Source organism: Capra hircus, chromosome 9, assembly GCF_001704415.2.
Source record: "Capra hircus breed San Clemente chromosome 9, ASM170441v1, whole genome shotgun sequence".
Taxonomy (NCBI): Eukaryota; Metazoa; Chordata; class Mammalia; order Artiodactyla; family Bovidae; genus Capra; species Capra hircus.
In genome coordinates, this window is record NC_030816.1 from 23517166 (window position 1) to 23542274 (window position 25109).

The following is a 25109-nucleotide window of genomic DNA, read 5'->3' on the forward strand; positions in this document are numbered from 1 at the left end:
GAAAAGGAAAGGGTTGTTATTTCTTTCTTCAGGAGATCTTCCTGACCCAGGGATCAAACACAGGTCTCCTGCATTGCAGGCAGATTCTCTACCATTTGAGCTGTAAGTGAAGTGAAGTTGATCAGTCGTGCTCGACTCTTTGCAACCCCATGGACTGTAGCCTACCAGGCTCCTCCATCCGTGGGATTCTCCAGGCAGGAGTACTGGAGTGGGTTGCCACTTCCTTCACCAGGAGATCTTCCCCACCCAGGGATTGAACCTAGGTCTCTCGCACTGCAGGCAGACGCTTTACCATCTGAGCCACCAGGGAAGCTCATTTGAGCTATAGGGAAGTCCCAAATTCTTAGTCGTGTCTGACTCTTTGCAACCCCATGGAATAGTCCATGGAATTCTCTAGGCCAGAATACTGGAGTGGGTAGGCTTTCCCTTCTCCAGGGGATCTTCCTAACCCAGAGAATGAACCCTGGTCTCCCTCACTGCAGGCGGATTCTTTCCCAGCTGAGCCACCAGGGAAGCCTGAAAAGGAAAGAGAAAGATAGAAAAAGGAAACAAAGCAGATAGATTTTGAAAAAATTATTAAGAAATAAAATCAAAAGGATATGATAATCAGAGACTAGGGGGGAAACAAGAATTAAATCTACTCTGATTCCTTGTTTAAAGGTTGAAGGCCATGGTTTTTGGCTTAATTGATGGCTTATGGTGCTGTTTACAAAAATAGAAAACACTGGAGGAAAAGTGCATTTGAGAGGAAGTTTTTATGAATCCAGTTATGAAAAAATTCAGTTTGAGGAGCCTACAAGACATATAGGTTGAGGTGTCAAATATTCAGTTAGAAATAAAAGTCTGGCAATAAAAGAAAATGTTAAGCTAAAGATTTGAGAGTCTTCATCAAATGATCGCATTATATACTTTGATGAGCTCTCTTATCAAAATATACAATGGAAAATAAAGTGATTTAGATTAGGATTCTCTCACTATGAATTAGAAAACTCTGGCAACATTTCATGGGAAAGAGGGCTGGATCATGAAAAGAGGTAGAATATAGATAAGAAAGAGAGAGAAATGAATGAAATGGCAGGAACAAAATAAAAATATAAATAAATAGTAAAGATTTTGGTTACAAGTAAGATAAACACCAACCCAAACTGGCTTAATAAAAAAAAAAAAAATTGGAACCTATAAATTTACACATAACTGAAAGTTTCAGGGTATTCTACCTGCAAGCAGCGGTCTGTCCATGGGTGATACCCCAAGATCAGAGCTCAGATGCATTGTTTTTCCAGTTATTTTTTTGGTGTTGACTGAAGTTCTGTCAAGTTCTCCTCTGATGATCCCAAGATGATTGCTAGTAGTTCTAGATGCTATATGTTCATATGCTAATGTCCAGCAAGAAAAAGTCTTATTTGTTTTTGCATAATAAGGCAATGAAAACCCCAGAATGGAGATCATTGAACTATTAAGCTTGTATGCTTATCCCTAACATTGTAGGTAGAGGTTGAGATACACAGATTATTTTTAACTAGTCCAGGTATACCTCTGGAGTGAAGATAAATCCTCTCACTAAACTACTCAAAGCATTAGGAAAGGAGGATAGGAAATCTAGGTGTTACATTATAAGAAGTCTTAAATACCGAGTTAAAGACCTTATTCTTAATTTAACATACCAAAAAGAGTTCTTGTATTTTGAACTGAAGCAAGATCCAATGAAATTATTTCAAAAAATTAAGTCTTGAGGCAACTATAGTACATATGGAAATTAAAAAAAAAAAAAAGAAATCTGTTAAAAGAGCCTACAGCAATACTTTAGGAAAGAGAAAGTGAAAACCAAACCATGATTGAGTAAAAATGTTGATGAAAGAAGACAGTAATGAAGTAATGGATATGACAGTATTTCAGGTGAATCCATAGGACTTAGCAAGATAGTAAGGATAAACTTTATGGTGGAACTTCAAAATCTTCCACTGAGATTTCAAATAAGGTGATAACTTTGGCACTGAGGCAAAAATGGAATACTTTCTTTGACCATAATACTTGACCCTTTTCTTCTAGTCTTAGCTCTGAGCTAGGCTTTTCTTTTTTTCTTCTTTTTAAAATAAATTTATTTATTTAAATTGGAGGCTAATTACTTTACAATATTGTAGTGGTTTTGCCATACATTGACATGAATCTGCCACGGGTGTACATGTGTTCCCCATCCTGAACCCCTCTCCCACATTCCTCCCCATCCCATCCCTCTGGGTCATCCCAGTGCACCAGCCCCGAGCACCTGTTCTAGTTAGCATTGCCTTGTAACCTATTCAGAGAAGGCAATGGCACCCCATTCCAGTACTCTTGCCTGGAAAATCCCATGGACGGAGGAGCCTGGTAGGCTGCAGTCCATGGGGTCGCTAAGAGTCAGACGTGACTGAGTGACTTTAATTTCACTTTTCACTTTCATGCATTGGAGAAGGAAATGGCAACCAACTCCAGTGTTCTTGCCTGGAGAATCCCAGGGACGGGGGAGCCTGGTGGGCTGACGTCTGTGGGGCCGCGCAGAATCGGACACGACTGAAGCAACTTAGCAGCAGCAGCGGCAGTGTGACCTATTACTTCCCACACGCACAACTTTCCTAGAAGTCCAAAGAAGGCAAGTTACAAACTCAGAATAAAACCTGCCCTTCACTCCACTGAATGAGAACTTACAGATTACATGACTGCTTAACAATGTTTTTTTAGCATTTTGTCAACTTACAATGAGTGTTAGCAAGCAACAGAACACCCAATGGTTTAAACAAGTACAATTTCAAAGGAAGAAGTTAGCAGTGTTGGTTCAGCTGCTTGTCAGTAACAAGGCCAGTATCTTTGCATTTCTCTGGACTTTCCTTATGTTTTACATCATGGTGACAAGATGACTGTTCTACCTCCAAGTATTGTAGCCTCAATCAAGGCTAGCAACTGTGTGGTAAAGAGCAGAGGAGCAGAAATTTTTCTGTTTATCAATAAAGCAAATTGATTGCCTGGAGTTCTTTCCCAGTGTACTTCTTATAGTTCATGGGCCAGAACTGGGTCACATGATCACTCTTAGCAGTAAGGGAGACCAGAAAGAACATTTGATTTTTTGTTCTCTATTTTGTGAATCATAGCAAGAAAGTTGGGAATGTTTTTTGGGTGACCAAACTGTAAGTTCTACCATGAAAACCTATCATTCTACAGTGTGCTCTGTGCTTACATATGTATTACACTCTTGTTTTGTAATTGACTTTGTATTTCTCCATACATGATGCCTCCTCTACCCTTTGGGACAATATCTGCATGATTAATTTCCAGTTTTGAAAGTGGATCTTTCATTCTCTTTTTCCATTAACTACTGCTAACATCTGTTTAACTCATGCAATAAAGAAGCTAGAATTTCGGCTTCCCTAAATAGGCAACATATATTTACTACAAAGGATATTATTTTTATTTATGTCTAATTATCTTGGGAAGCATTATCCATGTGTAGTAAAATATAACAAAAGTACGAAATGATTCCATAGGGATTTAGTGAATCTATCATGTCTTATCTTTTATGAGGTATAATAGAGTCTTGCATAAGAATATATTTTTAAAAGGCCTCATCAACCTTGACTTAGAAAGAAATTCAGCACCAAAATGTAGCACCTGCATATCAAAAATAAAATTAGTAATTATATCACTTGATGCAATGTTTAGAAAAATAGTCAATTAAAGCTGTATGAATTCAACCAGAATCCTCTGAGGCAAGAGCATCATGCAATTCTGACTTCACAATGACATGAAATTTTAAATGACAACTGTGCTAAATCAGGGAGCAGCAAACCCAGGCCAAGGTTAAATTTAGTAACACTGCTAGTTTACTGAAAATAACCTTCTCCATAGCAGATTCTCTATGAATTTCAGGTGACCGACTACTTGTTTTTCTATTCTGTTCAGAGGTAATCAGGAACCCAGAGGCTTCAGCGTTGGCTTCCCTTCTCAGTGGCATTTCTGGTGTCCACCTCAGGAGTCTCCTTGGCCAGCCTTGATATACTCAGAAATTAAACAAAGGATCCACTGCACATATTCTTCTTGAAAATTTTCATCATATATGTTCAGAACTTACCAAATAAGCATAAGGATTTGAAGGTAAGAGAACTTTGGAAGTAACTCACATTCTTATGTAACTCTTAATTACATCAAAAAGTGAAAATTAAATCTATTTTTAAAAAATATACAAAAGTAAAAGAAACAATTGAATATAAGGAAAAATAGCTAGCTATGTGTAGTTAGTTCTACAGCAAAAAAAAGGGGGGGAATAAAATACAAAGTTTAAAAGTTTTATATGTCATATAAATATAAATACAAGCGTGGCACAGTGGTTATCTTGATATCTGAAATCAGTTTCACACAAAAAAGCATGGCATACAGTGGTTCTCAAATTTTAATATGCATAAGAGTTAAATGAGGGGAGAAGGAGGTTTATAAAATGCTGATTCCTGGGCATATTTCACAGAGAGATTCACTATGGTCCAGCAATTTGGATTTTTTACAGCTACTCACCCTCAGATGATCCTCATGAAGATGGTCCTTAGACCTTTAAGAAACAGAGAAATTAGCATTTAAAATAATGTACTTCTAATTTTCAGACTACATTAAAAGGGATTTTGTGTGGCTTGTTTCCTACAGTCACAGAGTAAATAAGGAAAGCATACCTTAGTGCTAAATTAGTATTCCTTTTTTGACCCCCCAAATTGAATTATTAATCCTTTCTAATATTCTTTTTTTTATTTAGTATGATGTGCTAATTCCCAGATGTCCCTATCTCTCTTTTAGAGTGACAGTCCTGTCATTGCTCTCTTCAGCTATTTCTGTGTTCCACATAATGTTTTGGTTTATTCAGATGACTATGGATCTAATTCTAAGAAATATCTAGATGATAGTAATGAAGTACTGCTGAGGCTAGCTAAATATTTCTTTCTTTTCTTTTTGTGAGGGTTTGTCTTTTCTCTTCATTTTGAAAACTCAGCCTTAGAATTCAAAAGAACAGATCTGCATAATATGCCTTTGGCTACTCTTTTTTTCCCTTGGCAGCTTAAACCTTAAAAATTATGTGCTGTATTTATAACAGGCTACATGTATGTTTGTTGAATATCACTTTATTGTATTTTTGTTTCCATATTTCATTTAGCAACTTCATCTTTATTATTTGTGATTTTAAGTTTATAAAAGATTTGCTTTTTATTTCAGTAAAAGAAGTGATTGGTATGGACATATCCAGACCTTAAATTGTGATGATTTTTTAAAGATTCAGTATTATATTTTTATAGTGAAGAATGAAGTTTTTAGACAAAATCTGTTGAATTTCAGGCTTATTGCTATTTTCTGTTAGTCTTTGTGTGAACTGATTCATATTGTATAGATTTCCTTGTCCATAAAATATCAAAAGGCAAGAATAAACCTTTAATCAAAAAAAAGTGTGCCCCTATAACTCGTTAGCTATGCATGTTATTTATTAATATTACACAAAGAAAATTAGTATAGTCATATGCATAAAATAAAGCAGCATAAAAGTTTAAAATATATATATAAAACTGAATCACCTTGCTACACACCAAAAACTGACACAACATTGTAAATTAACTATACTTCAATAAAAATTTTTAATAATGAAATAAAGTAATACTTAAAGTAACTAAAACAAAAGATTTGCAGAATTGTTTTAACTATAATGATGAATTTTCATGTACATTTGCTGTCAGAACTGTCCTCAATAATAAGATTGCCATTTGATGATAAAGTTCTAAAATTTGTAGTAAACAAGATGATAAAAATTCTTAAATATGTAGTACATAAGTTTATGGTCAACAGAGTCTCCGAATAAGATTTCATAAAGTTTTTAGTGTAGATCTTCTATAATACTTCTGTTTCAAAAAAATAGAAACTACTCTTTCACACTTTCGTGGAGAAAGAATGGGGTTATGTCTTCAAATGAGCCACATTTATTATCATTGGTGTATTTATCTCAAATTGTAGCTCCGTAAAGAAAACTTACAATGTAGTTTTAGGGAACCTTAGTGAAACAACCTCCATACTCATGAAGTGAAATATACAATAAAAGAGTAAATTACAGAAACTTTATAGAAGCATGAAGTTTTAGAGCAAAAATGGAGCATTGAGATCTTCTAGCCTAGTCCCTTCATGTACTACCAAACTTACTGGTAAAAAGCTTAATACAAAAGAACAGTAAACATCAGTCTGGTCAGATATGACTTATTAACAAGGAGAAACTAGCCAAGTATTTTGCAATATTTGTGTCTCGTATGAGAAAATGAAGTTTGAAGAAGCGAAGAAAGTACCTGGGTACTTATAATTCAACTTGAAGTCATAAATTATTTTAGTTGTCAGTAGATAATCTACCATGACATTAATCTAGAAATGAAAGTAGCAAATTTAGGTTTATTTCAGGCTGGCCTGTCTGTATCTGGAAGTTTGATATTGAGAGGGAAAAAGAACTGAAAGAAGCATTGAGCTTTAGAGCAGAAGAGCCGTCTGGGACCATTTAGTATAGGAGAAAGAGATTCAAATATATGAGAATCTCTGGGAAGTATTAGTGTTATTATGAAACAGTGTAATAATGGTATTTGTGAGATGTCCAGGATAATTAAAATGTGTTTATTATTCTCAGTTTACGAAATTGGAAGGTCATTTAAATTTATGTAGCAAAAGTGAAGTCATTAATGTGGCAAAATACTCATAACATATTGTAATGGAAACAACAAATTATAAACCATGTTGTGATATGGTTCTCATTTTTATTAAGAAAAACTACAATGCATAGGAAGAAAATTGAAATGATCTACCTCATAATATTATTCATGATTATGATCAATCAATGAAATTATGGTTGATTTTTATTGCTCCTCAGGATTTATAAAACTTTTTCTAAAGTATATTATACTACAGTAATTTTAGCATTTTTTTAAGGGCTGAGAGAATATTTAGTTATCTGGGAAGTTCACTTTCACAGAACTGTAAGATAGCCCTGCTAACAGTTATCTAAAATAGCCTTTAAACAAGGTGCTTGCATCTTGTGGTATTAAGCTGATTTGAATATGAGAATATTTTCTTCCAATTAGGTCAAAATGAATTTTAGATGTAATTCTTAATTTGTGGAATATTGCAGAAGATAAATTTCTCAAGTTTATCTCCTCACTAAACACTGAAATTTTTGAATTATGACATTAATTTCTTAAAGTAGTCTTTATTTCTGTATGTATCATGTAATTCCAATTTGTTTTCAAGAGTTTTCTAACTATAATAGCTTGCTCCATTTGGAAGATAATTTTATATATTTGGTTACATTAGTGTTAATATGTCTTTGTTCTTTAAATCTCTGGTGTAACATACGGTTAGTCTTACCATTATTACTACCAGCTGCGGCTAGCCTATGATTTTGTTCATTCTGTTTGAATCCAAAGTAATTAGCTCTTTAGTTTAATGACAATATTTGTTAATGGGTTTTTAGGGCCAAATTCTGCTGTTAGAGAGTGGGTGGTATATTTGAAGATAGAATCTGGCCCTTATGTTTTAAACATAAGCTGTGTAATTTGATTTCAAAATGATGGTTTAGAGAGTTTACAGTAGGAAAATGAAATCTGCATTTATCTGAAGTTTGTCAGTTTCAAGAAACAGAAAATGAAAGTGAAAATTTATGTAAATGAACAGCAAACCTACTCTAAATTCTCCAATACAGCTATTCTATTCTGTATATTGTATCACTTCATGCATATTTGGCATAAGAAATGAAATATGTCCTGTCACATAAGGGAAATTACCTAATGTCTGCTTGTAATTATCATTTCATTTCTTATGAGATATTTTTGATCATTGTATTTTTTCCAGCTTTATGGAAATGAAATTGACATATAACATTGTGTAAGCTTAAGATATACAATGTGATGATTTGATACTTTTGTATAAGGCAGTTACCATGATACCATGATTACCATGATTAGGTTAGTTAGCACATTCATCACCTCACCTAAGTAAGAGGAGATATCTTAAATGTTCTCACCACACGCATGAAAACTGATCATTGTATTTTTGAAAGACTCATGAAGTGGAAAGAATGTTTGCTTGGGGATCACTCGGATTCAAAGTCAGACTCAGTTTCCTGGTGGTGGAGTGACCTTAGGAAAATCTCTTTACCTCTCCCTGGGCCTGTTTTTTCTTCCTAAAATGATGCCTTTGTACCAGATGATCCCAGGAGTCGCTCTAAAATAAGTCTGGCTTGCTTTAAAAAGAGTGTTATGGGGAAGATGCAGCTTCCTAGGTGGGTAAGTGATAAAGAAGCTGTCTGCCAAGGCAGGAGAGTTCAGTCCCTCAGTCAGGAAGAACCCATGGAGGAGGAAATGGCAATCCACTCCAGTATTCTTGCCTGGAAAATCCCGTGGACAGAGGAGCCTGGAGGGTTACAGCCCATGAGATTGCAAAGAGCTGGACATGGCTAAGTGACTGAGCCTGAGCATGATGAGGAAGGCACAGAGAAGGTGAGGAAAATGCAAAGACTTGAGCTAAATGAGTAAACGGATTATTAGGTCTACTAAAAGGTACTCTGGAGAACTTTGCTACAATGACTTGTTACTTTTATTCTGGAAAAGAGAGATATTGGGAGAGTCTATGTAAAATAAGTTGTAGGTTACTCTGTTAGAAATTTACAAAGAAATCAATTTTGGCAAAACTTAACAAAAAAATGAAACCCACCTAGTAACAATTGAGATATCCAACAATGAAATAGGGTGCCTTGGGAGATAATGAATTCACTCACCATCATTACAGGAAAAGAAAAGGGATACCAAGGATTTTATGACCTGCCAAACTGGCTTCAAGGTGTAAAAGTTAGAGGCACATATTCTGGACATAGTAGAATTCAGCAAATATTGTTGAGCCCTTCCTGAAGCAACTGTTAGAGGACAAACTCCATCAAACCAAGAGATGACTATAGACGCTGCTGCAAAAGGACTGCTTGTGAGCATGGAATGCATTTAATTCTAAAACAAATATGGAGTTTAGGGTGACACAAAATAGAGCATAAACCTATATCATATAGAACTAAAGTAACTGACAAAATTATAAGGACAGCAGCAAGAGTTTGGTGCATAAAGTTAGTTGACTGCTTTATTTGCAATATCTATGAATCGGTAGATATTATTTAAAGCTGACAAATCAAGTCATAAAAATATAAGCTAGAAAAAAGATATTAAGAAAAGTCATATTAATGCTCAACTTTAGGTGGCAAAGGGTGAGAGGAGAAATGCTACTTTTTCTATAGTTATAAATTAGAGGGAAATGTGTACTCTAATAAGTATTCCTAAGAAGTTACATGCATATACTAAGCAAAGAAAACATCATAAAATGAAAGTCTTTTAAGACTTTAAAATCTTCAATAGAAGCTTGAAAATATTACGACAAATAGGTTGTCATATCTTTCATATCAATAAATGGAAAGAAAGAAATGGATTTTTTTTAGCAAAATATTTTCAGACTGGATCACAGTGCAGAACCAGGATACAGATACCAGGATACAACAAAAGCAAAGTTATTCAAAAATTTGAATGTGAAAGGATAGGTGGAATAGAGTAAAGGGGATGGACAGGCTGTTAAAGCAATAGTCTGGACAAGCTTTGAGAAGGGAAGTGGAAAGAGAAAGACATAGATGCAGTACATCTTTTGAAGGAGAAATTACCAAAACTTGAACTCTGACTGGTTAGAGGGGATGATGAAGAAAACAAGGGCCTGGAGACTGACCCTACATGTTAGTGAGAAGGCTGTACAAATTGGATTTTTACTATAATACAACAGGGAGCGGATGGAAAGGTGAAGGTAGCAGAGTCATGCAATAGCAATTGCTGGTCTAGGTATTGAGATGAGTCACACCACCGCACTACGCAGAACCCTGCAAATTCCATAAAGATCTCCTTTCAGAGCTTTATGGTCAGTCTACCATTATGTTGGCACTTACTATTTTAAGATTTATAAAAATAACATTTTCTCTTCACATTCACAATTACCCTTTGGATAGTCAATTCAAACTTCCATTTCCCCTGATGTTTGGTACTTTTCTGATGGCATGTTTCTAATTGTTTGACAACAACTGTGGCTAATGGGATTTTCGCTTCAGTGAAATATGTAGAATATCACATATTTTCTCTGTCTATATCAGTAGATTTCAGGCCTTTTTGACACTGGATTTTTGCCTCACAACCCAGTACACATATCCAGCTGTTTATCTAGTCCATTAAAATGGCTGGAGAAGGAAATGGCAACCCACTCCAGTATTCTTGCCTGGAGAATCCCATGAACGGAGGAGCCTGGTGTGCTACAGTCCACGGGACAACCCAGTACACATATCCAACTGTTTATCTAGTCCATTAAAATGATACTAAAAACAGTTTAAAAGGTGTACTAGGCAAATACAATCTAAAGAAATTAGGAGGTAGAATCTTAATATCAGAAAAAGTGATGTTTAGGGTGAAAAGTATTAACTAAAGCAAAAAAGAAGCTTTCTGTGAATGCTGATGTGTAATACATAATAAAGACATACAGTTAGGAGTAAATAATGACTTTAAGCAAGGTTTACCATAGGAGTTTGTTTAGCAGACAAACTTCTAAAAATATCCCAAGAAATATATATATATATAGTCCATATTTTAGGTGCTGGACTAAAATGAAAGAATGTCGCCTTCTATATTATAATGCAAAACATGTATATGAAATTTATTTTCAAGAGAAAGTTTTGATATCAAAGATAATTAAAACTACCTATTAACCAAGAATTAAGTACTTGATTACCATTTTCTTTATTTTCAACAAAAAGTGTTATAAGTTGCTTCTCTTTGTGAAAAGAAAGATAGCTTCCACTAAGACTGTAAATGTACACATTATACTTGTTTGATTTGAAGAAAAGTGGGATGTTTGAATTCCCCTCACTCCAACGGGTATTCTTAACATCAGGGTATAATTTCAGAGGTTTTGCAGTCAAGAGGTTTTCTGCTGAGCAAAAATTCTCACTCAATTTAGGAATGTAGATTATAATAATTTTCCTATCCTGCTCACAACAGGTTTCCTGGCTTCATTTTCCAGACTCCTAAGTTGAGTAGAAACAGCTAGGTAACTTCAGTTCCAGGTTAACACATCCTTTAAGCATAGTCCCATTAACTCAACTTAGTTATATTGGAAAGCCACTTAGCTTCACAGTGAAATGGAATACAGTTGAATTGCTTTCCTATTGTAATACCTATTTATAATAAATGCAAAGTGGTTTGTGACGGCAAACTTTGTAGAGCATGAAAAATTATGAGGGGAAAGAAGCTTATTTTTTCTGACCTAAAATTATAAAGAAATGTCATGTGTATGTCAGCAGGTGACAGTCCTGTTAAAACAAAAGGAGAAAAATACTCAAAAAAAATTTTAATAAGCTATTATATTTTACAGTGGCATCTTTTTCTAGATGGCACAGTTTTTCTAATTTGCATACATTGTCTTCAATTTAATTCCTTTCTCGCTCAGCCTCAACTTCAACCATATGCCTCAAAATTTCCTTACTTTGAGAAAGTAAAGATTGCTTAAATACCATCTTTTTCCTGCTAGTAATGGAATAATCATATCTGTGATAAATTCAAAGTAAATTATGTACACCACATTATTGTAATGTAGGTTACTAAAATATTGGCCTCATCTTTTGAATATGAAAATTCTAGATGGCAGTTTTATCAAGTTGGATCAAGTCAAATAGATTTGATGGGTGTCAGAGTCACTATTTGACAACCATGAGCTCTTCTAACCATACAGATACTCAGGGAGTTCACTTTGCTTTCATTAATTGCTTTTGTTTAGCGAGTAAGGTACATGTGCGCCATCCCATGCCAGCTACATTTTCATTGTGCCTGCTCAACGCTGCCAAATTCAATGACTGATTTTTTTATAGCAGAAGAAGTATATGTCCAGCCAAGTCCAATATGAACTTTATAAGCTGTATTGGCTTGATGGGTTTTTTTTTTTAATGTGTAGCACTATGATTATAGCTGAAAATCAAGACCCATACCTAGATGCATTTTATTCCACTACAAACTATTTCTTCATTAATTCAACAAATATTTGGTAATAATTAGTGAGTGTCAGGCCATCCTAGGACTTAAGATGCATCAATGAGCAAAATATGGCCTTCTCTTACAACATGTAGACTATAAAAAATAATTATAACAAGTGACTTATGTAGATTCATAGATGATGACTAAATATAAAAGAAAGAAAACATGGACTAAACGTGAAACGAAGAGTGAATAATATAATAGGAGTGGGATCAGATCCAATACTGTTTGTACCAGCTCTTCTGAAAAGTGTTTTCCTGTGTTCATCTTTGTTGTCTTAAGACCAGAATATGGGGACTTGGAAGGTGGTGTGTGTGTTAGTCGCTCAGTCATGTCCATGGAATTCTCCAGACAAGAATACTAGAGTGGGTTGGAGGGTGGGGTCCATTATCAAATGAACATTGCTCACATATTTTTTATACCAATAAGCTTCTATACATTGACATTCATACTTAAGATACCCACCTTAGAGTGCCCAAAGTAAAGTATTCAACTGCATGTGTTTATTAACTTTTAGCTTTAGAGCTTTGTTTGATCATAAGTAGTCTAATTAACAAGTTTTCTCCAGAGGATGGATGCAGTGGAATTTCCAAAAGGGTCAAATAATGAATAAAATGTTACTTTAAATTTGAATTTCTTTCTTTTGTTCTGATAATTTATAACTCATAGAGTAACTTTATAGTATTAGTATAACCATATTCATCAGTAATGTTATTCAGTGCCTAATTAGTTCTAGAAGACTCAAATGTGAAGTTAGAGAATGTATTAATTTCTGGATTAATCTGGATTTTGAAAGTATCTAGTTTTGGACACTTTAGATTCTTTCTTGATTCCCAGAAAAATAAGGACTGAACTCCAAATTTGAGTGCATATTTTTTTAAAAACCCATTAGTCATTTCTAATTTAGTTCATTTTGTGATGCCATTTTAAGAATTATTTTCATGTTGATAACCATGTACATCACTAACTACCAGAGCTATAGAATCAAAGTCTGTTTGATCTGGAAGTGATCCCAGAAATTCTAGTCCAGCTGCCTTTATTTTACAGGTGTGAAAACTGTGTCCCAAAGAGGGTAAGGGATTTGTCCAGTTTAGATGGTGTGTGTAGGTCTAGGAAGCCCATTAATAGTAGAACTAGTACAGGAATCTGTACTTTGAAAATTCCAATCCAAAAGTTGTTTTTAATAAATCCGTTTACCTGAGATTTCTCAGTGCTTATTATTAAAATACTGTTTCCTTTAAATTAGGGCTTCCCTTGTGGCTCAACTGGTAAAGAATCTGTTTGCAATGGGGGAGACCTGGGTTAGATCCCTGAGTTGGGAAGATCTCCTGGAGAAGGAAAAGAACACCCACTCCAGTATTCTGACCTGGAGAATTCCAGGGACTGTGTAGTCCATGGGGTCACAAAAAGTCGGACAAAACTGAGCAACTTTCACTTCACTTCCTTTAAATTAAGGGGAGTTTATCATACCTTTGAATTTCATGAAGTCATCTAATTAGTGAGTGTGCTTAAACTCCAGAAATGGCCTGTTATTTGGCAACCTCTTCAGCTCTATCAAAAGTAAATTTTTTTTAGAATGATTTTTTAAGATATTTTTTCCTTTATATATTAAATGATTTATGAGTCACAAAATTACTTACCTATTAATCACTATATATGGCAAAGGTATAATACAACATTATTATTTTTCAATAAACTGTGGAAGGAGATAGTCATATATAGTAAAGTGCTGAGTTTAGAAAACAGTTAAGTAATATCTGGGCCCTGGGTTGCTCAGTCTTTAGAAAATGATGCAGAGTCATGTGAGAACTCTCTGAATCCTCATAAGGGAAAATTATGTAACTCACTGAAAAATAATGCCAGTATATTTAATAGAACAGAGAAGCAATATATTCAAAACACAAAGCAAAGTATGAAAAACTCTGTCTGCTAAGCCTAGGGAATTTCATATGCAAAAAAATTAAACAATTAAAGCAATATCAATTAATTTTCTAAGACAGTTTTTAGTTTCAGCATTATAATACATCTTAAACTGCTATATATTTGGTTCTTGTAAATGGATTCTAAATTTGCTTGAAATGAAGGATATGACCATGGCTTTATATAATGATAAAATTGGTGTTTCTCATTGCACAGAATAAAATGTTCACATGTATTTTCAGGCATAGCATTTATAAAACCAACATAATTTAAATTTTAAATATATTAATAAGGATATATAGCATTAGGTACATGACCTTAAATGATTGATGAAGATCATTATGGAAAACAGCTGTCAATAACCAGGGTCCAGAAGACTTAATGAGTACTTTGTGAACTTAGCAGCATTTTAATGGTTTTGTCTGATAGTGAATGAGAAAATGAATAATTCATCCAGTTTTTACTTCTGCTTTTGTACAGTTGTAAATCCTATAAAAGTACGAAGCTAAAACTTGGATCTTCTACCTGTTCCAATATCCATGACACAGTTCAATTATAGTATTCTATAATCAGTAAAATTAATTGAAAATTATACTTTAAAAGTACATCTGGTTCTTATTAATGTGATGACATTAGCATTCTAGCATTAGGAATTTTAGATCATTTCTTATTTTTAACAATAATTTTTAAAGGATGTTTAAGAAAATACAAAGCTAATATACTTCAGATTACTAACGGGAAAAGAAACTATGAAAATAACTGATTGATTGAATTCATTTTGTCAGAAACCCTTAGTAATATCCTTGGAAATTTCTCTTTTCCTCTCCCCCCGCCCATGAATATTTATGGTTTAGAAAGCAGCAATTTTTTTTGCATATTCTTTTCCCAAAAGTGCATTATTTTTTTCCATTTTTAATCACTTCATGGATGAATTGGTCTCTGAGAGCCAAGGGAATTAGTGGACCAGACTTCCCTTCTACGTAAACCTATGGGTCTAAGAGTACCTTCATTCGTCTCTTGGGCTAAGGAAATTGAACATACCTTTGCCTTTCACTGTCTTTTCACACATTATGTTAATTAGTAAGAATAAAGGTAATGTGATTGGGGGTATAGTTTGACAGGTATTATCAAGTAATATAGCACCCAAATTAATATAAGCTAGAAATAGTGCCTTGGGGCACCACATTTATTGTGAATAAGTATTTACATTTTACACGTTTTTGTCTGGAGTTTAGACTTGCATAATAAATCATACCATAGAAAGTAGAATTGTTTTCAAAATGGTAACAAAGAAATACCAAATGTAGTTTCTTCCCACAAAGAACTTTTAATTTATTTGGACAAGTAAAGCACAGAGGCATAAGAAGTCAGATGATACCATAGTTAAATAAAAATTTTTATATTTATTGACATTGTCATTATAAATTATCTTTTTATATTTCATATATAAACAAATTCAGTGCATACAGAAGCTTAAGCTAAAAAGTACAAAAAACATTTATTTGTTTTGTGTTGACAGCAGAACATATTTCCTAATGACTTGTACTCGATACATAGGAAAGTTAGGTGCTTGACTCTTAACAGTGATCAAATAATACAGCCTAACGTTAGACCAAATCACAGCATTGCATTTCCCATTTTCTCACCATAGACTGTCTAAATCCCAGCTTGATCCTAGCTTGTCAGGAAATAACATTTTTCCTTCAAAATTTTGTATCTCCTAGAAAACTTAGGGGCCTTTCAACCAAGTTTTTGTTCTTTCCAAAAGAACCAAAATTTTCAACACTGCGGTAATGTTTACTTTATGAAGAAATATTTTTATACCAATATATGTTTGGCTAAATATCAAGGACATTTGTTACTGAAACTAGAACTGCTTAGTTGTTCAGGCAACAAAATGGATTATTTCAATCTTATTTTGTAATTTGCGATTGAGAACTATCACTATGGCAAGCAAAATCACCTAAGTACAGATCTTAACTTGATGAGTTTACGTCCCCATTAACCCATTTTAAGTTGAAATTATTCTAAGTAGGACATGTGTTTCAGACACCCGGCCTACCAAACATCATAGCTTAGCCTCACTTACCTTAAATGTGCTCAGAATATTTATCTTAGCTTACAGCTAGAGAAAATCATCTAACACAAAGTCTATTTTACAATAAAGTATTGAATGTCTCATGTAAAGTGTTGAGTACTATACTGAAAGAGAAAAGCAGAATGGTTGTTTAGGTGCAGGACGGTTGTTAGTGCATCAGTTGTTTACCACTGTGATTGTTTTCCAGGAGCTTACTACCTCTGCCTAGCATCAAAAGAGAGTATCCACTTATTGCTAGCCCCAGATCGAAATTCAAAGCATGGTTTCTACTGAGTGCATATTACTGTTGCGCCATTATAAAGTCAAAAAATCGTGAGTCGGGGACCATCTATATGTACATAACTGAATGTTTATTAAAATCACACAGGAAGGTAACAAATATTTAGGCTAACTCTAAACTCATTTTGTTGTTGTTGTTGTTCAGTTACTAAGTCATGTCCAACTCATTGTAATGTGAGGAAAAAAGGAAGTCCCATTTTTTTCAGTTTAGTGGTAGAGCTGTCCATGACTTGATTTCCTAATAACATAACAGGGGTGGTACAGAATAACACTTCAGAAGGTGAATTCTGGAATCATACTGCCCAAGTTCAAATCCATAGTTCTGCTGCTTACTGTGTGATCTTGGACACTTTCAACTCACTGTCTCAACTTTCTCATATGTAAAATATAGATGGTAACACTGTCAACATCTTAGGGCTATTGGAATTAAAGGAAATGAATCACATAAAATACTTTGTAAGGTTCAATAATTATAGACTACTCACATTGCTACTATTCCACATGGTCTCTCTTGTTTTCTCAAATATGAAATCTTAATCATGCATCACTTTGAATCCTGATTATTCCTTCATTTTCTCTGTTTCATTCACTTGGAAATGAAGAAACTATATATAATTATATAACTGTGTGTACATATGGCATATACATAACTATACAGGAATTGCGAAAAAAAGTCAGGTATGAGTGTTTAATGGAATGCTTTCATTCTCGGGATAATGATTTTCTTTAAATCTGTAGCTTGGGACAAGATTTAAATGACAACCTAATGGCTTTGTCATCATAACCACATAAAGGGTCTGGCAAAATGTGTACATTTATGCATATGGGCATGGTTGGTAAGGCTTTGGGTTGAAATTGAACCCACCCAACAAGTTATTTCATCAAAACAGTGCCTGGAAATGTTTTCCTTTTATTGCTTAGTGGTTAGCTTTCCAGCTAAACCCTTTAGAGAATGGAGTAGGTGGGTGGTCAGAAGAGTGTGGGGCAGGAGGTTCTATCCCTCCAGATTGTTGAGCAGCTGGAGTGAGTTGTGCTTAACTTACACTTGACAACTGTCCATAAGCTTTTAATCATTCAGAGAGCTTTCCTGAAGCAGCAGCTGCCTTAAGCACCACAGAACCAAAAGAAAAATACAACTGCCCAAAGTATCAAAGCTTCCCTCCCACCCTCTACCACTCCAAGAGCTTTTACCCACTTTGGGCAGCCGTGAAATTGCTCTCCATCTAAAACCATACATCCTTCTGAATCTAGAAAAGGACTCTTCAGAAACAGTGAACATTCATTTAAAAACAAAAAAGAAATGAAGAGAGGATGTTTCTGGACACTACTAAAGGTTTTCTGAGTCGGACTAGAAAGTTCATTAGCAACCATTTTGGCTGAATAGACTAGCTTGTACTTTAACTCATTCTCTTTTGTCAGCTGCCTTAGATGAAGAAACAAAGGCTGTGAGATGAGAAGGTGTAATTGTGTCAAGGGTTCCACCGTGTTGATGGTGGAACCTTCCTTCTTGCAGAGATGAAATGTGTCATTGGATTGCCTCCTGATCATCATCAGTGAAGGTTTGTTTACTTTTTGAGACCCATGGAGTATGAAAAAGAATAGCAGTTCGTGTCATAACCAAAGGTGCCTGCATTTGCAATGTGCTGGGTTCACTTGTGCATTGCAGCACTGGGCTCTGCCAGACGTTTGAAGAGACTGCTGCAGGTTAATAAGTTGCATGCCTGCATGCATGATTTGATTTGCTCCGGAGTCTAGCCGCTGCATTCACCTTTATTTGTTAACCTAGCAGAACATTATTTATTAATGAGTTCTTCATGCTTTATTAAGCCTAATGTCAAAACACCTCTGTGGGACCCTACTAGGCATGTTTTCTCTTTGTGGTAATGCCTTCCAAAAGAAAATGAAAAATTATTCAGCAGTGCTCCAGTTAAAACCCAACAGATATCAATTCAATTTCTCTTGAACCTGTCAAATGGTATTTCTCAGTCTTTGTGAAAGATGCAGTATGGAATTGAAATTAAAGAATGCCCTCTTTCAGATGCCAGTAATTGCAGTCCCCACAAAACAAAGCAAATCTTCCTTCTGTGGCCCCAGAAGATGGATTCTTCAGCAAGGCAATGCTAACAAGTTTAGCAGGAGGGGAAAAACAGAGTCAGCCTCTACAGTAGTAATGAGGAAGTACAGTTTATGTGGATATCATAGTAATTTGAGATTAGAAATAAAGTGAAATAGCTAAGGACATCTGAGTCACAAGGTGAATGGACACAATTCTGCGGTGTGCTGAAACTTAGCAAGAAGTGCTGTTGGGAAAAGAATGAAACTCCCATGGCTAAGGAAGATAACCAGTGGGTATGATAGCATGTAAAAGGCATGGACCTGTCAGCTGAGCTTTCTCCTGGTTTCCTGGAAAAGGAGTGGGACTCAATAGGGCCAAACATGTCATAGCAATGGGGAAATTAAGGCAAATGGATATCAGGGAGATGAGTGCTGGTGTCATGGTGTGAGACATCAGACACACTGGTCAGCCACTTGTAGGGAAATTCAAGAAAAGAACCAGCGGGGGCTCAGGGCCCCAGGCAAGAAGACTAGATTTCTCTATCCTGAATTTCTTAACAGGAAGCTATTGAATAGAAACCAAGGTGTAAGAGGGAGGGAGTAGTTATTTTAGCTCAGTGGTGTGTGCGAGCACCCACCCCTACCACAGGACAGAGGAAGTCTATTGGTGTTGAGACCCAACATTCGTGCTCAGCCCTGGACTGAGGCTGTGTCTACCCTTCCTGCAGTCACTAGGTATCCCTGTACCCTGATCGGCTCACAGGCTGGGAGCTTTGATGATTTCTGCTCTGGGGGCTCAGATAATGAACTCAGATATAGTGTCAGTATCTGCAAAGAACGTCTTTTGTCCTGTAATTTTACTCTCTTGCTCTCTAACTTTTGCAACTTAAAGTCAGTATGGCACACAGCTCAGTATTTAATTATGCCAATTTTGTAACTATCTTTTCTAATTACTTCTGACATGTAGTTAAGTATTAATTATTGAGCTCCTGTCATGTGCTAGACACTGTTGGGAATAAAAACGTGTCTCAGTGAAAAAAATTTCAAGAAACTTATAGCAAAGGAAACAAACATGTACAACTGTAATGATATTATTAGGTGAATTCTCAAGGTCATGAAAGATGAGGAAAAGCTCAGACATTGTCACAGTTTGGAGGAGACCAACAAAGCATGACCACAATGCAATATGGGATCCTGAATTGGATCTTGGACCAGAAAACTGGAAAACTGGTGAAATCCAAATAAACTCTCCAGTTTAGTTATAAGTAATGTCCCAATGTTAACTCTCATTTTGAAAATTGTTCTATGGTTATGTGAGACATTTACATTTAAGCTGTGATTTGATTCAAGGGTATAATGGAAACTCCTTGCAACATTTCTATAAGCCTAAATTCATTTCAAATTAAAAGTTTAAAAAGTGACAAATCCTATAGGGAAGGCACAACTGAACACATTTAGATGTTCAAAGTAGGAAAAAAAATCATCTGCTTCTAATTGATGAGATAAGGTGAAGCTTCATAAAGTGTCAGCTGGACATACAAAAATAAAATAAGGGACATTTCCAGGAAGAGAAAATAGGGTGAATAAAAGCATGAATCAAGATTGCTGGGAGAAATATCAATAACCTCATACATGCAGATGATACCACCCTTATGGCAGAAAGTGAAGAAGAACTAAAGAGCCTCTTGATGAAAGTGAAAGAAGAAAGTGAAAAAATTAGCTTAAAGGTCAACATTCAGAAAACTAAGATCATGGCTTCTGGTCCCATCACTTCATGGCAAATAGATGGGGATAAAGTGGAAACAGTGTCAGACTTTATTTTGGGGGGCTCCAAGATCACTGCAGATGGTGACTGCAGCCATGAAATTAAAAGACGCTTACTCCTTGGAAGGAAAGTTATAACCAACTTAGACAGCATACTAAAAAGCAGAGACATTACTTTGCCAACAAAGGTCCATCTAGTCAAGGCTATGGTTTTTCCAGTGATCATGAATGGATGTGAGAGTCGGACTGTAAAGAAAGCTGAGCACTGAAGAATTGATGCTTTTGAACTGTGGTGTTGGAGAAGACTCTTGAGAGTCCCTTGGACTGCAAGGAGATCCAACCAGTCCAACCTAAAGAAGATCAGTCCTGGGTGTTCATTGGAAGGACTGATGTTGAAGCTGAAACTCCAATACTTTGGTCACCTGATGCAAAGAGCTGACTCATTTGAAAAGGGAAAGATTGAGGGCAGGAGAAGGGGACGACAGAGGATGAGATGGTTGGATGGCATCACCGACTCAATGGACATGAGTTTGGGTAAACTCTGGGATTTGGTGATGGACAGGGAGTCCTGTCGTGCCGCAGTCCATGGGGTTGCAAGGAGTCGGACACGATTGAGTGACTGAACTGAAAGGCATGAAAGGCATGAAACAAGGAAAAGGGAGGCCCCTTCTGAAAAAGAACAGTAAGTAAAATGCAGAGCATTATAATTCATGAGGAAGAATTTGGGATTTAGTTTATAGGCAAAGAGAGAGGCAGGAAGGTGTATGGAACATGGAGAAAGATTCACAAGCAATTTGATTTGCTTGAGTTCACCATATGTGAACTAAGGCTAAATGAGGGAGAGGTGGATTGGAAGGTGAAATAGATAAAATTGTGAACAATTTTGAATGCTAGGCAAGGGTTTGACCTGCCTCTTTTATGCAACAAGATGTCCCTGTACAAGTTTGAATTTATTCTCTTTGAGACTCTAAGTAGTTTAAAACTGGAATTGTGTCACATCTAGGAATAGGTGTACAGAGGAGATATCCAAAATTGGAATCTTATGAAGAGAGGAAGCTGCAGAAAAAGCTTGAACCTGCAAGCCGAAAGATGAATACCTAAAAGTAACAACGTATTACCTAGAATGAAGGCTACACTGACCTGCTGCAGGGAGCAAGTTAAGGGTGTTAGAAACATATGGCAATATATTTAGTTAACTGCTTCAGTGTGATGTTTGGGTAGAGATAAAACATATTTCTCTGATGGAGTTGCAAAAGTAAACATGTCTAATTTAATTGGAAGACTATTAAAATGTTAAATATTATTGGGATTTCTCTATGTGTAAAGGCATTTTTGATCCAGTTAATGTACTTGTTAGCAGGAAATAATAAACTGACACTGACGTGTTTCCAATGACCTATGGTTTTTCCTACCAGAACTTATAGAATATGAATGTTGATGTCTTGCTTTTTGAGTTCAAGAAGAGTGATAAATTAGAGGGGTGCTCATTACTCTGGAACAGTAAATGAGAAAAGAGCCATAAAACATCAGCATCACCATGTATCCCTGAATATCCCAACTTCACCGCAGGAGCTCCCCAAGAAAAAATAGATCAGGAGTTTGTAATGTCTACTGAGACCATGACCTCAACTGCAGAAGGCCTAGCCTGTCCTCATTTGATATTGAATGGTTTGCATTAGAAATGAACAGAGATCATTCTGTCATTTTTGAGATCGCACCCAAGTATTGCATTTCAGACTCTTGTTGACTATGAGGGCTACTCCAATTCTCCTAAGGGATTCTTGCCCTCAGTAGTAGATGTAATGGTAATCTGAATTAAATTTGCCCAGTCCAGTTCATTTTAGTTCACTGATTCCTAAAATGCTGAAGTTCGCTCTTGCCATCTCCTGCTTGATCACTTCCAATTTACCTTGGCTCATGGACCTAACGTTCCAGGTTCCTATGCACTATTGCTCTTCACAGCATCGGACTTTACTTCCATCATCAGTCACATCAACAACTAGGTGTTGTTTTCGCTTTGGCTCAGTCTCTTCATTATTTCTTGTGTTGTTGGAAAAGGGTCTTTGCTATGACCGGTGCATTCTCTTGGCAAAACTCTGTTAGCCTTTGCCCTGCTCTATTCTGTACTCCAAGGCCAAATTTGCCTCTTACTCCAGGTATCTCTTGACTTCCTACTTTTGCATCCAGTCCCCTAGAATGAAAAGGACATCTTTTTTGGGTGTTAGTTCTAAAAGGTCTTGTAGGTCTTCATAGAACCCTTCAACTTCAGCTTCTTCAGCATTACTGGTCAGGGCTTAGACTTGGATTACTGTGATATTGAATGGTTTGCTTTGGAAATAAACAAAGATCATTCTGCCATTTTTGATACCCAAGTAATGCATTTCTGACTCTTTTGTTGACTATGAGGGCTACTCCATTTCTTCTAAGGGATACTTGCCCACAGTAGTAGATATAATGGTCATCTGAAATAATTTACCCATTCCAGTCCATTTTAATTCATTGATTTCTAAAATGTTGGTGTTTACTCTTGCCATCTCCTGTTTGACCACTTCTAATTTACCTTGATTCATGGACCTAACATTCCAAGTTCCTATGCATTATTGCTCATTACAGCCTCAGACTTTACATCCATCACCAGTCATATCCACAACTGGGTGCTGTGGCTTTGGCCTCATCTCTTCATTCTTTCTGGAGTTATTTCTCCACTCTTCTCCAGTAGCATATTGGGCACCTACTGTCCTGGGGAGTTAATCTTTTAGTGTCCTATCTTTTTGCCTTTTCATACTGTTCATGGGGTTCTTAAGCAAGAATACTGAAGTGGTTTTCCATTTCCTTCTCCAGTGGGCCACATTTTGTCAGAACTCTCCACCATATCCCATCTCTCTTGGATGTCCCTACACAGGTATGGCTCATAGCTTCATTGAGTTATATAAGGCTGTGGTCCATGTGATCAATTTGATTAGTTTTCTGGTTCCAAATTGGGAAAGGAGTACATCAAGGCTGTATATTGGTCACCCTCTTTATTTAACTTATGCGGAGTACATCATGTAAAATGCTGGGCTGGATGAAGCAAAAGATGAAATCAAGATTTCCAGGAGAAATATAAATAACCTCAGATATGCAAATGACACCACCCTTATGGAAGAAAGTGAAGAGGAACTAAAGAGCATCTTGATGAAGGTGAAAGAGGAGAGTGAAAAATCTGGCTTAAAACTTAGCATTCAAAAAACTAAGATCATGGCATGCAGTCCCATCTCTCCATGACAAATAGATGGTGAAACAACGGAAACAGTGACAAACTTTATTTTCCTGGGCTCCAAAATCACTGGGGATGGTGACTGCAGCCATGAAATTAAAAGACACTTGCTCCTTGGAAGAAAAGCTATGACAAACCTAGACAGCATATTAAAAAGCAGAGACATTACTTTACCAACAAAGGTCTGTCTATTCAAAGCTATGGTTTTTCATGTATTCATGTACTGATGTGTGAGTGAAGTCGCTCAGTCGTGTCCAACTCTTTGCGACCCTGTGGGAGTTGGACAATAAAGAAAGCCGAGCGCTGAAGAATTGATGCTTTTGAACTGTGGTGTTGGAGAAGACTCTTGAGAGTCCCTTGGACTGCAAGGAGATCAAACCAGTCAATCCTAAAGGAGATCAGTCCTGAATATTCATTGAAAGGACTGATGCTGAAGCTGAAGCTTCAATACTTTGGCCACCTGATGAACGGAACTGACTCATTGGAAAAGACCCTGATGCTGGGAAAGATGGAAGGTGGGAAGAGAAGGGGATGACAGAGAATGAGATGGTTGGATGATATTACCAACTCGATGGACGTGAGTTTGCGCAAACTTTTGGAGTTGATAATGGACAGGGAGGGCTGGCATGCTGCAGTCCATGGGATCACAAAGAGTTGGACACTACAGAGCTACTGAACTGAACTGAATTTCATTATTTCTAGAGCTATTTCTTTACTCTTCTCCAGTAGCATACTGGGCACCTACCAACCCTGGGGAGTTCCTCTTTCAGTGTCATATCTTTTTGCCTTTCCATACTGTTCATGAAGTTCTCAAGGCAAGAATACCAAAGTGGTTTGCTATTCCCTTCTCCAGTGGACCATGTTTTGTCTTAACTCTCTACCATGACCCACCCATGGTCCTACATGGCATGGCCCATAGTTTCATTGAGTTAGACAAGGCTGTGATCCATGTGGGACTTCCCTGGTGGCTCAGACGGTCTGTCTACAATGCAGGAGACCCAGGTTTGAGCCCTGCATTGGGAAAATCCCCAGGAGAAGGAAATGGCAATCCACTCCAGTACTATTGCCTGGAAAATCCCATGTGATCCATGTGATCAGTTTGGTTAGTTTTCTGTGATTGTGATTTTCATTCTATCTGCCCTCTGAAGTATAAGAGGCTTGTGGAAGTTTCCTGATGCAAGGGACTGACTGTGGGGGAATCTGAGTCTTTCTCTGAAGTGCAGGGCCATGCTCAGTAAATCTTTAATCCAATTTTCTGTTGATGGGTGGGGCTGTGTTCCCTCCCTGGCCTCAGGCCAAACTATTGCCTGGTAATGGCAATCTCCTTCCAAAGGACTTCTGCCAGCATGCTGCCTCTCCCAGGACTGTTGTATTCAGTGCCCCTGACCCCACAGCAGGCCACTGTTGACCCATGCCTGTGCTGGAGTCTCCTGGACACTCACAGGCAAGTCTGGCTCTTTCTCTTGTGGGGTCATTGCTCCTTTCTCCTGGGTCCTGGTGCACACAAGGTTCTGTTTGTGCCCTCCAAGCATCTGTCTCCCCAGTCCTGTGTAAGTCCTGTAATCAAGTCCTACTGGCCTTCAAAGTCAAATCACCTGGGGGTTCTCAGTCC

At 36.5% G+C, this 25109-nt stretch overlaps 1 protein-coding gene across 1 annotated transcript in view; it reads left to right on the forward strand.

The window, feature by feature from the left end:
- Nucleotides 1–25109, forward strand: part of HS3ST5 (heparan sulfate-glucosamine 3-sulfotransferase 5) — a 239225-nt gene that overhangs the window by 55656 nt on the left and 158460 nt on the right. The window contains exon 2 of the mRNA XM_005684547.2: nucleotides 3931–4122. The gene's annotated coding sequence lies outside the window, so the exon portion shown is untranslated. The remainder of the gene's footprint in view (nucleotides 1–3930; nucleotides 4123–25109) is intronic.